Below are 12402 nucleotides of genomic sequence, written 5' to 3'. Positions count from 1 at the left end.
GGGAAGGATACAGGTGTAAGTGCTGTGGAAGAGTCTGTATCCGTGGTTCTGGGAGCCAGACGTTCTGATGCTCTTGGGACAGAGTGATCAGAGGTTCTGGGTCCAGGTTCTGTTTGGTTAGACTCTGGTTTCTCAGGGATGATGGGTTCGGAAGTTAATGGGTTGTACTGGATGGTAATGGGAAGGTTGGTTCATCTGGCCTAGAGGGTTGGTTCTGGAGCAAATTCCATAGAGGTGCTTCAGTAGGAGAAGGTTGGAAAAATGAAGACCTTGGGGAATGTGGTGGAGAGGTGGTTTGTGCAGCTGGTTGGGACTCAGGAATGGGAGTGAGTGGATTTGAAGATTGTTTGAGCATGGCTGATATGGGGAGTGCATCAAATAATTCAAATCATCATCAGAAGCAACTGCAGGCTTACTTGATTGTGCTGATGATCTTGTCACTCTGGCAGGAGTTTCAATCCTTCTGATCACTTCAGCAGCTGGTTCCACCCGAGTAGGCTTCATCACAATTCTGACCTGCTTCTTCTTCTTCTTAGGAGAAGGAGGACCATCCTCATTATCACCATCATCACCATCATCTGGCTTGCTGGTTTCATCATGTTTTCTCTTGGATTGACCAGCCTTCTTCCCTTTGGTCAGAGGGACATCTGATTCCTCAGAAGATTCTTCTAGGATCATCTTCGTCTGAACTTTCTTCTTGATAGGAGAAGGAAACTCTGGAGCTGGCGGCAGTCTGCTGAAGAATTCATCGAGATCAATTTCATAGCCTTGAGCCCTTAGGTCTTCAACATAGCACCTAATGGCTTCAGGATTGTCTGCCTGTGTCCACAGAGGGTAGTCATTCAGAGGCACCCTTCTACTTCTGATTTCAGAAGATGTGTCTTCATGGGCAGGAGCAATCTTCTTCTTGACTAGGCCCATTTTCTTTAGAGAATTCGCAGTGAAGACATCACTGACAATGGTGGTCAGATCCTCTGTGCATCCAGCATTGACCAGATCTTGAATGAGGTCACTCTCAATGAAGAGATCAGACAACAGTCTCCCAAAGGGGATATACTTAATTGCTGACTTGATGGAGGCAGTAGTCCTAGACTTCCGGATACACTCCTTCAATTAGGAGAACAGGAAGTAGGAAAGGCAGATCTTCTTCTTGTCTTGGATGAAGAACAACATCGCCTTCTGGTTGAAGTTGATGTAGTCTGGGGAACTGCCCTTTGGTCTCTGGTTTATGTAGTTGAGCAGAATCTTGTGCCAGATCCTGAGCTTGGGATGAAGGTCCATCACTTTGTAATTAGTCTTGCCCGGTTTGTAATTGGTGTACAGGGCCTTGTTGGTCTCATCCTTCGTCTTGGGTTTCAGCTTCGATTCAGTGAATTGGAAACGATACCCAAGAGCAGTTTCTTCACCCAGCAGATTCACGAAAGACTTCTCTGTAATGATGATCTTCCTTCCAAGAATGTGAGATACCACCTGAGTATCATCGCAGTCGGCGTGCTTCCAGAATTCCTTGATCAGTTTGTCATACACCGGTCCTCGAAGCCTGTTGAAGTAATTTCCCCAACCTTGAGCTTGGACTTCAGGACGAAGATCATACCCATTTGTAGCAAGGTTGTCGAGGTCGAATCTCCATTCTGCCAGTACTTGAAGTTCCTCAGGAGCATATACGCAGTGAACGGCACAGCCCCGTTCTGCAATCGGAATAATCTGCTCTTGAGCTTGACCTTGATCTTGATTCGGATTCTCAGGACCCCTTTGACCTGTTGCTAGACCAACTACCATATGAGGGAACTGGGTTGCATCTGCAGTAGCTCTTCTGGTTTGACTCACCATTTTTGGAGCGGTTGAAGGTTTAGGTAGAAGATGAAGGTTGAAAGATGAAGAGAGATCGAGAGAGAAATCGAGGGTAAGCGGTTTTGAAATTGCAGAAGAGAGAGAGTAAAAACCGAAAGTGAAGGAGATCGTGTGTGTATAGTGGGTTTTGACAAATAACCGTTGTTGATTCAAAAAGCAATTTAAAATCAACGGTTGAAAATTAAAGATAGATAATAACAGTAAATACACATATCACACACAGGAGAGAAGCACATCTACACGCAACATGACAGACTGTCACACGGGCACAAGGAACTATGCATCAGAAATACTGACACACGTGTTGCTGTCTCAGCTTCAGAGTCAGTACCAATGGGTACACACACTCTGATTGAGTTACCTTCTGGACTAGACATCTTCTGATCAAGAAGTATCATAGTCAGAGGTTCTGATCCATCTTCACTCTGGACAAAAGTCCATGTTCAGATTTTTCAGAATAAAATTAAATCTATCCTCTGCTAAGGGCTTTGTAAAGATATCTGCCCATTGATGGTCAGTATCAACAAACTTCAGAAGAAGTACGCCCTTCTGTACATAATCTCTAATAAAGTGATACTTTACCTCAATGTGCTTTGCCCTTGAATGCAAGATAGGATTCTTACTCAATGAGATTGCAGCAGTGTTATCACAATAGATTGGGATATTGCTCTCAAGGATCTGATAATCCTCCAGCTGATGTTTCATCCAGAGCATCTGAGTGCTGCATATTGCTGCTAAGATATATTCTGCCTCTGCAGTTGATAGTGCAATGGTTGATTGACTCTTGCTTGCCCATGAGACTAGATTGCTTCCCAGAAATTGACAATTTCCAAAAGTACTTTTTCTCTCTGTTCTATCTCCAGCTTAATCAGCATCACAATAACCTGAAGGCTTATACTCTGATGTTTTCTTATACATCAAGCCAAGGTTAGTGGTGCCTTTCAGATACCTTAGGATCCTCTTAACAGCAGTTAAGTGGGTTTCCCTTGGATCTGATTGGAAACGAGCACATAAATGAACACTAAATAGTATGTCTGGCCTAGATGCAGTTAAGTATAGAAGTGAACCTATCATGCCACGATAGAGCTTCTGACATACTTTACCACTTTTATCTTCTTTCTCCAGAATGCATGTAGGATGCATTGGAGTCTTGGCCACTGTAGATTCCAGCATATTGAACTTCTTCAGAAGTTCTTTAGAGTACTTGCTCTGATGGATATATGTTCCTTCTGGTGTTTGATCAACTTGTATTCCCAGAAAGTACTTTAATTCTCCCATCATACTCATCTCAAATTCAGCCTGCATCATCTCAGAAAATTCTTTGCATAGAGATTGATTAGCAGAACCAAATATAATATCATCAACATAAATTTGCACAATTAAGATATCATCTTTATAAGTCTTGCAAAAAAGAGTTGTATCTACTTTACCCCTTACAAACTCATTCTCCAGAAGGAATGAGCTGAGTCTCTCATACCATGCTCTGGGAGCTTGCTTCAGACCATAGAGTGACTTCTTCAATTTAAACACATGGTCTGGCTTCTTCTCATCTTCAAAACCTGGGGGTTGATGAACATAGACTTCCTCTGAAATATAACCATTTAGGAAGGCACTCTTCACGTCCATCTGATGTAGAACTATGTTGTGATTCACTGAGAAAGAGATCAACAGTCTGATTGCCTCCAGTCTTGCTACTGGAGCAAATGTTTCAGTGTAGTCTATTCCTTCCTGCTGGCTGTAGCCTTGAGCAACTAGCCTTGCCTTGTTTCTGACTACATCTCCTTTCTCATTCAGCTTGTTTCTGAATACCCACTTTGTTCCAATAACATGGACACTCTCAGGCTTCTTCACTAAGCTCCAAACATCGTTCTTGGAGAATTGATTCAGTTCTTCTTCCATGGCCAGAATCCAATCCTTGTCCTGAAGAGCTTCATCTATGGACTTGGGTTCAATTAAGGACACCAATCCTTTCAGACTGAGCAAGGTCTCTTCAGAGGGTCTGAAGGCAGATCTGGTTCTGACTGGTTCGTCTTTGTTGCCCAGAATCAATTCCTTAGGGTGAGCTGCAGTGATTCTGCTCTTCTTCAGAGTTTGTGAGTCAGAGGGACCAGCTTCTTCCTCTGGTTCATCTTCCTCTGGCTCAGCTTCCTCTGGAGCTTTGCCTTTGTCAGAAACATTAATGCTTAAATCTGCAAACTTCTCAACTAGCTTTGACTGGTCAGAGTCAAGCTTATCGTCAAATCTAACATGAATAGATTCTTCAATAGTCTTAGCATCAGTATTATAAAATCTAAAACCTTTAGATCTCTCAGAATAACCAAGTAATAGACATTTAGAAGATTTAGCATCAAATTTATGCAATCTATCCTTAGTATTGAGAACATAACAAACACAACCAAAAGGATGAAAATAAGAAATGTTGGGTTTTATGTTCTTCCACAATTCATACGGAGTCTTATTCAGAATTGGTCTCACAGAGATTCTGTTCTGAATGTAACATGCTGTATTTACTGCCTCTGCCCAAAAGTTCTTAGCCATGCCAGTTTCTTGGAGCATGGTTCTAGCCATCTCCTGAAGAGTTCTGTTCTTCCTCTCAACAACACCATTTTGTTGAGGAGTTCTGGGACAAGAGAAATCATGTGCAATTCCATAGGAATCAAACAGACTCTCAAACTTGTCATTCTCAAACTCTCCACCATGGTCACTTCTGACACGCACAATCCTACAAGCCTTCTCGTTTTGCACTTGGGCAATGAAGGTAGAGAACACAGCATGAGACTCATCCTTGCGGGTTAGAAACTTTACCCATGTCCAGCGGCTATAGTCATCAACGATAACCATCCCATATCTCTTGCCACCTATAGACTCAGTTTTCACTGGTCCAAAAAGGTCGATATGCAGAAGTTCCAACGGCCTTGAGGTTGAGACAACATTCTTTGCCTTGAAAGGGACTTTTGTGAATTTGCCTTTCTGACATGCTTCACAAAGAGCGTCTGAAGCGAACTTCAGATTGGGTAAGCCCCTGACAAGGTTTAGCTTGCTCAGCTGAGAAATCTTTCTCATACTGGCATGCCCTAACCGTCTATGCCATACCCACTGCTCTTCATTAACAGACAGAAGGCACTTCACATTCTGAGCCTCCAACTCAGATAATCTGATCTTATAAATGTTGTTCTTCCTCTTGCTGTTAAACAGAACAGAGCCATCGATTTGACTTACAGCCCGGCAGGACTTTTGATTGAATATAACATCATAACCCTTGTCAGCTAATTGACTTATAGACAATAAGTTATGTGTTAAGCCGTCTACCAATAACACATTATCAATGCATGGACTACTATCTACACAAATAGTACCAGTACCAACAATTTTACCCTTTTCATTTCCTCCAAAGCCAACTTCGCCTCCAGGCTTAAGTTTTAGCTCTTGGAACATACGCCTTTCTCCCGTCATGTGACGCGAGCATCCACTGTCCAGATACCATGATTGGTGTTTCAGTGGAGCTATCAAGGATATCTGCAACATAGATAATCTTGTCCTTAGGTACCCACTTTCTGGGTCCTTTCTTGTTAGTTACCCCAGAGGTTCTGATCACCTTGGGTGTCTCAACATGATATTTTAAAGGAATATTTGCATGATATTTAGACATAGAGAAAGATCCCTTTTTAAGAGGGTTTTTAGCAACTTTAGCAGGTAAAGGATCAGGCAATATGGTACCAGAGGGAACAAAGCATTCATACAAGGATTTAGCTTTAGACACAGAGGGCTCATTTCTAATTGGTTTAGAATAGCCAATGTCATGCATTCCATTTCTGCTTACGCCATAGATCATTGAAGCCATTAAGCTTCTATCCACGCTTTTAGCTAGGAATCTTTGAAAAGACTTTTCATACTTAGACTCATTTCTACAATCAGAGGCATCACAAGCAACAATTTCTTCTAACTTAGCAATCTGGTTCTTAAGCACAGAGTTAGAATTGATCAAAGCATGATTATCATTTTTCAAATCAGAAATAATTTTCTCATGTTCAGAAGGAGTCTTGGAAACAGCAGATAAGTCCTTTTTCAGCTTCTTATGCTTAGACAATAAGGAGTTATACTTATCCATGATATCAGACAATGCATGTTTCAGTTCAGAGGTAGAGAAAGAAGCGAATACCTCATTTTCATCGTCTGAGTTAGGATCTCCTTCTGATTCTGAGTCAGAGTCAACAGCTCCCTTTGACTCTGCTTCTTTGTCTTTGACAATAGCCATGAGTCCTTGGACTTCACCATCAGAGTCAACATCCTCTGACTCTGATTCATCAAATGTCACCATCAGACTCTTCTTTGTCTTGAAGTGCTTCTTTGGCTTCTTGTCCTTCTTCAACTTTGGACAGTCACTTTTGTAGTGCCCTGATTCTTTGCACTCAAAGCATGTGACTTCCTTAAGTGAGGACTTCTTCTGACCTGAGGATTCAGACTTTCCTTTTGCCTTTCCAGAGCCTTTGTATTTGCTCTGCCTGTGCTTCCAGATGCGATTGAGTCTCTTGGAGATCAGAGTCAGCTCATCTTCATCAGAATCTTCTGATGCTTCTTCAGATTCCTCTTCTTCAGCTTGAAGAGCTTTTGACTTCTCAGCCTTAGCCTTTTCAGATTTAGATTTCAAGGCTATGGACTTTTTCCTCAGATCTTGCATCTCTGAGCGCTTCAGCTCATGGCATTTCAAAATGCTGATGAGTTCTTCTAAACTCATATTCTCAACATCTCTCGTGAGCTCTATTGAAGTCACTAAAGGCATCCAACTTTCAGGAAGACACCTGATGACCCTTATGACATGATCTTTTGTTGTGTAGCTCTTGTTGAGAGGTCGTATGCCAGCTACAAGCAACTGAAATCTGGAGAACATTTCTTCAATGGACTCATTTGGCTCCATGATGAAGGATTCATACTTTTGGATCAAAGACAATGCCTTTGATTCTTTGACTTTCTTGTTTCCTTCATGAGACATCTTCAGAGATTCAAAAATGCCTTTCGCAAACTCACGATCTGTAATCTTCTGGTACTCTTCATAGGAAATAGCACTTAGAAGAATTGCTCTTGCTTTGTGATGTTGTGAGTACAGCTTCTTTTGATCTGCAGTCATCTCTGACCTTGGGATCTTCTTGCCATCTGCATCAACTGGACGCTCGTAGCCATCCACAATAATATCCCAGAGATCTGCATCGAAACCCAGAAAGAAACTTTCCAGTCTATCTTTCCAATATTCGAACCTTTGACCGTCGAACATAGGAGGCTTTGCATTGTAACTATCTCTTTGAGTTTCACTAGTGGTGGCAGCCATTGTTTTTCACACCGGCCCGGATCACTGAACACTGTTAGGTGTGGTAATCAGAACTTGCGCTCTGATACCAATTGAAGGTATGAAAAACGGTAGAAAGGGGGGGGGGTTGAATAACGTTTTCAAGATAAAGCTTCCACCTTAAAGATTTTGACAAATCTTTCGAGAACTTAAGTGCTAAAGATAAGAGATAGAAAAGCACACAAGGATTTTATCCTGGTTCACTTGATAAATCACTCAAGCTACTCCAGTCCACCCGTTAAGGTGATTTCTTCCTTCTTAGAATGAAGGCAATCCACTAATCAGGTAAGAGTTACAACTGCACTTGAAACCTACAAGTGACTAACAATTACACTGACTTAGCTCACACTAAGATTCACTCTCTTAGTCTTCTCTAGGATCCGATCAACCTTGATCTCCTAAAGGAACTAAACAAACTGTTTATCAAAGAATTGTTTACAAGAGATTTGCTTCTAAAAAGCTAATAGTAAACTCAATGAATTTCAGATGAAAGAAAGCTTAGAAGAATTTGAATTTGTCTTGCGCGTATGTGAATGCTTCTAGCCGCTTCTTTCAGTCTTCAGCCTCTTTATATACTCCAAGGATTAGGGTTGAGCGTTGCATGGGAAATGCTACCGTTGGAGGGCAGTTCTGGAAAATCCAGCTTCTGCTGTGTCTGAGACTGTTAGGTAGGTCGTCAGGAAGGTACAATTGCTTTTGTACTTGGATAGCGACTTGACCTTTAAACCTAGGAGACTTCTGATCAGGAGAAAGCTTCATGTTGGAACTTGTGAAGCCGGTTGATCAGAGTCAGAGGGAAAGCCCAGATCCTCTGACCATTGTTTCTTCTGATTCTGAACTCAGAGGGAAGTACATGGTCTTCAGAGTATCTTGCTTCTGGACATCAGAATTTCACTAATCAGCTTCTGGATCTTCAGAGTCTTCTACACCATCAGAATATCTGAGCCTTCAGTGTTTCTTGGTTATCAGACTTTCTGGATCTTCAGAACTTCTAGTGACTGAGTCCACATCAGAGTTTGTATAACTGCAGAACTTCTGAAGCTTTTCCACTGTTCATACTGAACATGGTGAATGCGAAAGCGTTGCTTGGGTCGCTCTTTATACACAATGCTTCTGATTTGTGTGAGATTGAGTTGAGGTCAGAGCCTGTAAATAGCACACTCAGAAAAACACGTTAGAGTACCACAATTGTTCATATCAAAAGGTTAACTTGTAATCATCAAAACATAGAGTTGTACTACTAGATCAAAACTTGATCTTACATAGGCCAGCGCTTCTGGGTGAAGGACCCTAGGGTCTCGCCCAGTCCAGAAAAATTAAAAACTTCAATTTAGTCCTTCACCAAAATCCCCAAATCAGAAAAGCTTCAATCTCTCCATCATCTTCTTCCTCCTCATCTTCTTATCCATAAACAATAAGAAAAGAATAAATGTTTAAGATCGTACTGAATAAAATTACATAAAATGATGAAAGCAACAGTAAATTTTGACATAAGGAAAAAGGATCTGAACGAGGAAAACTAGAAGGACCTGAAACGTTTGATCCGATCAGAAAAGACACATATCAAATGACAGAGAAGGAAGAGGTGAAAGCATGAATCTGAGATGAATTTGCATGACGAGTTTGGATATGAGGTTTGAAATTGTTACCTTGTGTTTGGAGATGAAAGCTTTGATTTGAGGTAGCAGAAACTGCAAAGAGAGAGAGAGGTGAAGGAAGGAGGCGGTTTGTTCGCAACAAGGCAAAGGCGAAATGTGGGTGAGAAGTATCCTTCGGAACCAGTAACATCAACAATCAATCAAATTCATACCTAAACTTGAACATTTCAAAAGGGTCTTTAATTTAGCAAGTGAGATGAACAAGTAACAAATAGAAAACAAACTTTTTACAAAATCGGAAATGGGTTTGTGTGGATTCCTCCAAGGATAGAAACTTTAACTTGGATGTTGAATAAAGTTTGCTGATTTTTATGATTGAACAAGATGGGTTATTGTGGGATTACTGATCTAATCTTGTAGAGATGAAGAGTTTCTAACTTTCTTCCTCATCAATTAGATTTTGCAAAAATATGTTAAGAATCATAAAAAAAAAATGGTAAAGAAGAGATAGTGGACAAAGAAGGAGAAGGGGTGGTGTTGGGATCCTGGTGCTCAAGTGGATACATTTAATTGCAAAGGAGTTTGTACTTTTGATTTCAAAAGAACTAAAAACATCAGTGGTTAAGAAAGAAGAGAAAAGAGAGGAGTAGAGGATGAATATGTTTATTTTTTTCTATGATGAGGAGGAAGAAGATGATGGAGAGATTGAAGCTTTTCTGATTTAGGGATTTTGGTCAGGGACTAAATTGAAGTTTTAAGTTTTCCCAAAAAATTCCCACTATTTAAATCCACGTGGCAAGTCCAATAGGGCACTTAACGTGCCAAATCACCATTCCCGTTAACGTTCACTGACGAGAGACGAGCCAAGGACTAACCTAATTGACGTTTTGCAACTTCAGGGACCACAGGTGACATTTCCATAGAATATGGACAAGAATGTCCGACGCCTGTAACTTTAGGGACGAAAGTGGTTTTCACCCCAAGCATGTATGAGATCTTTTCTAATTTCAAGGTGGCTCTCATTCTTCAGACACTGCACCTTGCTTCATTTGAGAGTCTTCAGACGATCTACCTTCCTCATACGGTCTTCTTGTTTTTCCTTCCATTGGTCACTTTGAGTTAGACAATATGTTTTGACCACTCGATTGTAATTTCTTCTCAGCAATTGAAATGTCTTCTATGTATATACTTTGGCTTGGACAGAACAAAGTGGGCATATACGATGAATCATATTGTTCCTCAAATATGAAATTTTTAGTGTTTCACTTATGCCCTTAAAATTGTTATCGTTCAAAACATGATAAACGATATGATTAAACGTTTGAACTTAACATAACCTACCATTGATTAGAAAATCACTTTGTTATCCCATTAGAGCAAAAAAAAGTTGAAAAGTCTTTGTTTTGTATATAACCTCAAGCTTAAAAGTAAAACAAAGTCTCTTCCTTACTTTCTAAGTCAAGAGAGTATGAATAATTGGGTTGTTGTGTATGAATATGTAAGTTGGGATAGAGTGGAAGCTATTGAATTTTTTTGGTCTTTGAAATATCAATTTCTCAATCTTGTCCAATGAAAAAAAGGCTTAATAGCATTTTTGGTCCCTCACTTATCATTTATCACGATTTGACAATTCTTGACCCTCAAGGAATTTATTAGCCTACAACGTCCCTCACGTTTACTAATTGTTGCCGTTTTGGTATTTTGTCAACTTTCATCTAATATTTAACGGTTTTTAATTAAAAAATCAATTAAAAATAAGGCCTAAAGAAAAGTTTTAAGTTTTCTAGTTAACAATTTAATGGTTTCTAGTTTTTTTTTAATTGAGTTTTGTTAAAAAAAATTGGATGGAAGTTGACGGAAAATCAAAATTGCAACAATTAGTAAACGTGAGGGACATTGTAGGCTAATAAATTTCATGAGGGATCATAACTGCCAAATCGTGATAAGTGAGCGATCAAAAGTGCTACTAAGCAAAAGAAAAAAGAAGAAAAGTGTAGATAAGTAAAGAAAAAGAAAAGAAAACATGAAATATTGAGGAATTGGAGAAAAAGAAAAAGGGTTGTGGTTTAATTTGTGAGATAATGGGGACAAAAGAAAAATTGGTGAGGAGAAAATCTTATGTTCATGACGTGTGGGTGACATCATAAATGCTCTCTTTCTTGAAAGATTTGATTATCTAGAAAAATGATTCTTGGGAAGCCAAGCCCCATTACAACCTTAAAAGTTCGTGATCTTTGAATTGTGTGACTCAATGGTTGAGTTTGAGAGGTTCACTTACCCTTTGTTGTTTCTTTTAGCATATGTCCTAAATGAATTGAAGTTCTTTTGGTTGAAAAAGCATTTGATAGTGTAAATTGCCTAAAGAAATCATATTTGATGGTGTAAGTGTTCATTTTCATAATATAGTTTCATGAGCACCACATCGCTTGATGAGATATGCAAATTTAATGATGCAACATTTGCATTTTGGAGAAGTTTGATTGTAATCGATGCTTCTAAGAAATCTTTGTACATAATTTGTTGTGGATCAGTATCATTTGTTTGAGGGTAAACAAAGTTCTAAGATGAGGAGAGTTGATAAGTGGCAATTTAAGTATGTTTTCTATTCTGTTTTAGGGATTTGTCTGGTGGATTTATTTGAAAAAACTTGTATAATAACTCTCTTCATGTCTAGAACTTGTAGAATTGTCAAATTTGAAGTTAGAATGATTTTAATATATATTTTAGCTTCAATTTGAGTTGTATGGTGAACATTTGGAAAGAAGGTATATTTTCTTGAAATTATCCTGAATTCCTGTTGAGCCCATCAAATTCCCGGTCAGTCCTCTTTTTCATAAATGATGTCAAAAGAAAAAGATGAGTGCCCTTGCATCAAAACAAGGAAACCCAGGCCCGATATAACAGCGCGTTGAGCACCCATGTCAGGGGACTAAGCGCACTATTCGTAAAAAATGTATAAAGGTCGGTTTTGCTGATTGAAAACAGATCCAGAAGTTGAAAAATGGGAGAGAACTCAATGAGAGAAAGAAAGGAAGCAGTTCTAAGGGTTCAGCACCTTCCATCGACTTGGAGATACGCCGAGGACGACCCAGAGTCAGCAAATCCTCTTTATTCTCTTAGTAAGCCTATCTAGCATCATGTCTATGGATAGCTAAGCTTTTTTGTTGGGATTAGTTGTAGCATTTTGGCTTTGATGCACTCACTTAGTCTTTTCGGATGCCTTCTTTGTCAATGACAAATTCAAAGGTTGGTGGGATAATTATCTCACTGAAGATGAAAAGAATCAAATCTTGACGGCAGTCAAAACTGATGAAGAAGGTAATCCCATTATTGAAGATGGCAAGCTCATTTCTGATGCTGTCAATTCTTTAATCTTTACCATAGCCCAACATTTCGTTGGAGATCCTTCCCTCATCAAAGATAGATCTGGTGATCTTCTGTCCAATCTCAAGTGCAAATCTCTAGGTGATTTCAGATGGTATAAAGATACCAACAAAGAGCTTGGTATCAGAGCCTGATGGGGAAGTAGGAACATGTTAATTAAGTTAGATATAAGTTGTTTATCTTCTTTGTTCTTACATAATTAAGCACTATGGAAACGGATCCAGACTG

The 12402-nt window shown here is 39.6% G+C and overlaps 1 long non-coding RNA gene across 1 annotated transcript; it reads right to left on the bottom strand.

Moving 5' to 3' along the window:
- Nucleotides 1-8180: 8180 nt before the first annotated feature.
- LOC130732301 (uncharacterized) lies at nucleotides 8181-9522 on the bottom strand. The gene is made up of 3 exons (XR_009017003.1): nucleotides 8842-9522; nucleotides 8455-8589; nucleotides 8181-8338 (listed from the first exon to the last, which is right to left on the bottom strand). It is a non-coding gene; the product is annotated as an uncharacterized LOC130732301 (long non-coding RNA).
- Nucleotides 9523-12402: the final 2880 nt, after the last annotated feature.

The sequence above is a fragment of the Lotus japonicus genome, chromosome 1 (genome assembly GCF_012489685.1).
Source record: "Lotus japonicus ecotype B-129 chromosome 1, LjGifu_v1.2".
Taxonomy (NCBI): domain Eukaryota; kingdom Viridiplantae; phylum Streptophyta; class Magnoliopsida; order Fabales; family Fabaceae; genus Lotus; species Lotus japonicus.
The sequence above is the reverse complement of the archived record's forward strand: the minus strand, read 5'-3'. Positions and strand labels throughout refer to the sequence as shown.